The following is a 3,237-nucleotide window of genomic DNA, read 5'->3' as shown; positions in this document are numbered from 1 at the left end:
AGGGTCTGCCCCACCCTTGCAGACTTGGCCCCTGGGTCATAACTTTGAAACGGTTGAGATCCCCACCCCAAAACTATATATACAAATGCTTGGCAAAAAGAGACAAATGCAGTCACGATATTAGAATCGATCCTGGGGTCTGGCCACAACTCTAGGGACCTAGTTTCTGAGTCAAAGCTTGGAAACAGTTGAGATCCCCACCCCATAACCATACATAGAATTGCTGGGCATGAAAAATCTAATATAGCTATGCTACAAGGATTGGCCTTGGGGTCTGGCATATTCCCTTGATCTCATTTGGAGAATAGTTTGCCATGATTGCTTAGGTATCCAGGTGAGCGATACAGGCCTTCTGGGCCTCTTGTTATTTTTATACATGTATGCTGTAAGTTTCTTGACTTTTAATGGAGTTCTCCCCACTTTTACTGCAACATTGTTACTCCTTGTACTATCATGTGTGTCTTGTATGCTGTATGTGCTTCCTGTTTTTCATAATCTTAATTTTGAAACGTTCTGCAACAGATTTTAATAAAATATTTCTAGCATAAGTTTATAGATCTAAATCTTAGTGGTAATTAACATCAATATCTCTTTCAAATCACACTACATTAGTGCATATCCTGTCAATTTTTAGCTCGCCTAGCCCAACTTATATTCAAGGTCACATGGGTCAAATTCGTTTAAAATCTTTAAATGACTTCTTCTGAATCACCTTGAGGCCCAGAGTGTTGATATTTGGATCAAGGGCTATCAAGTCGTTTGAATGACCTTGACCCACTTTCAAGGTCACATTTGGTCATATATGTATAAACGTTTAAATTACCTAATCTCATTTAACAAAAGGTCTAGGGTGGGGACATTTGGCAAGTTGCATGCTGAGATGAAGGGCTATAAAGTTTGTTCAACGTAATGACCTTGTTTGAATTTCAAGGTCGCAGGGTCAAATGGTTAAAAATCTTTTAACAGGTTGTTTTGAATGACTTAATATAGTCATAAATACTGATATTTTGCCTGTAGCTTTGTTTTAGATCACTTTTAAGGTTACAAGTGTGAGATCAATACCAGGTTAGTGATGCAGGCCCATTTGGCCTCTTGTATTGCTTTAAATATGCGACGATAAATAAAAATTATTGTATCTTGTGACCGTTAAGGCTCACAGGTCTTTTGCTTCTTGCACTGGTTTACCTGTGTGATCAGTTTGGACTAATATAAACGTGTTATTTTTGAATGATCAATTTTTATATTTAAATGGACAGCTACAAGTGTATGTTGAAGTGACAGTTCAGTAATATATGATCGACATATGATTCCGTATAGGGGACTGCTGATGAAAGCTAATAGGGAAATATGACAAATGGTACTCTCAACTTTTAGGTGGTTTTTAAATGATATCAGATCAAAAAGAAACACACACAAAATGATTTTAAGTACAAGTTTATAACTAGATATAAGACTTTTAAAGCTTCAATGGTAATGTGTTTTATAGAGAACCTTCGGGCAACCAACTTTGTACAGGTAAATTTTGTAAAAAACATATTGATCATTATAGATAGTTATTATATCCATCTACACATGTATAATTAACACATGTGTACATCTACACATGTATAATTAACACATGTGTACATCTACACACGTACATGTGTACTTTGAGACTGATATAAATAATACACAAGCTATTGTTAGAAGTGTTTATTATTATGTCAATAAAGATACTGTTCATAATGTTTACTGCTATAAATGCACTGGGTGTTAGGTGTAAAAAGTGTTAACATTGTATAAATACAGGTATTATAAGTAGTATTTATCAATATAAATACAGGTATTATAAGTAGTATTTATCAATATAATTACAGGTGTTATAAGTAGCATTTATTGATATAAATACAGGTATTATAAGTTGTATTTATCAATATAATTACAGGTATTATAAGTAGTATTTATCAATATAAAGGTATTGTAAAAAGGGTTTTAAGAGATTGAAGCACTACTAAAGACCAATTGAGAATGTTTTTCTTTTGAGGATCAATTTGTGCTTCAAATCTAATTTTATAGTGACATGTATTATGAAGAATAACCTAAAGCAGGTTTTTGCAGTTGGTGACAATCAAAAATGAACTGAGAGAAAATAACAGGAAGTATCTGCCCCATACCGTTGTACAGTCTAGGCTATAAAATAACAGGAAGTATCTGCCCCATACCGTTGTACAGTCTAGGCTATAAAATAACAGGAAGTATCTGCCCCATACCGTTGTACAGTCTAGGCTATAAAATAACAGGAAGTATCTGCCCCATACCGTTGTACAGTCTAGGCTATAAAATAACAGGAAGTATCTGCCCCATACCGTTGTACAGTCTAGGCTATAAAATAACAGGAAGTATCTGCCCCATACCGTTGTACAGTCTAGGCTATAAAATAACAGGAAGTATCTGCCCCATACCGTTGTACAGTCTAGGCTATAAAATAACAGGAAGTATCTGCCCCATACCGTTGTACAGTCTAGGCTATAAAATAACAGGAAGTATCTGCCCCATACCGTTGTACACTCTAGGCTATAAAATAACAGGAAGTATCTGCCCCATACCGTTGTACAGTCTAGGCTATAAAATAACAGGAAGAATCTGCCCCATACCGTTGTACAATCTAGGCTATAAAATAACAGGAAGTACAATGTATCTGCCCCATACCGTTGTACAGTCTCGGCTTTAAAATAACAGGAAGTATCTGTCCAATACCGTTGTACAGTCTAGGCTATAAAATAACAGGAAGTATATCTGCCCCATACCGTTGTACAGTCTAGGCTATAAAATAACAGGAAGTATCTGCCCCATACCGTTGTAGGCTATTTACCAGTGTTAGCGTCAGGAAATGTCCATCATATACTAAGTAGTCACCCTGGCACACTGGGTCTGTATCCAAAATACAATGACAGGAACACACTTGTCAGATTGGGTTTCAGCTGACGAAACTGGACTATTGAAAATGGGTATTTGATTTTGATCATCCTTTATGCAATGTATGGCAGAAGCTAGCTACTAATTAGAAGAAGTGGATCTATACGTATTTATAAACAAGGCATAGCAAACAATACCAATCCCCTCGCATGTGATAAAAGCTATTTAACAGTGCCTTTTTACCTCTCACTATACAAACTTCATCTTCTGATTACTGTTACTTAATGTGTCTGGATCTTACAGTTAAGTCTACAACTTTGACTGTTGATAAACTTAAAAAAA

At 35.7% G+C, this 3,237-nt stretch overlaps 1 protein-coding gene across 1 annotated transcript in view; it reads left to right on the top strand.

Moving 5' to 3' along the window:
• LOC110458091 overlaps positions 1-3,237 on the top strand; it is an 18,946-nt gene that overhangs the window by 7,938 nt on the left and 7,771 nt on the right. The window lies entirely within an intron of this gene.

Source organism: Mizuhopecten yessoensis, unplaced genomic scaffold (assembly GCF_002113885.1).
Source record: "Mizuhopecten yessoensis strain PY_sf001 unplaced genomic scaffold, ASM211388v2 scaffold9425, whole genome shotgun sequence".
Classification (NCBI taxonomy): Eukaryota; Metazoa; Mollusca; class Bivalvia; order Pectinida; family Pectinidae; genus Mizuhopecten; species Mizuhopecten yessoensis.
The sequence above is the reverse complement of the archived record's forward strand: the minus strand, read 5'-3'. Positions and strand labels throughout refer to the sequence as shown.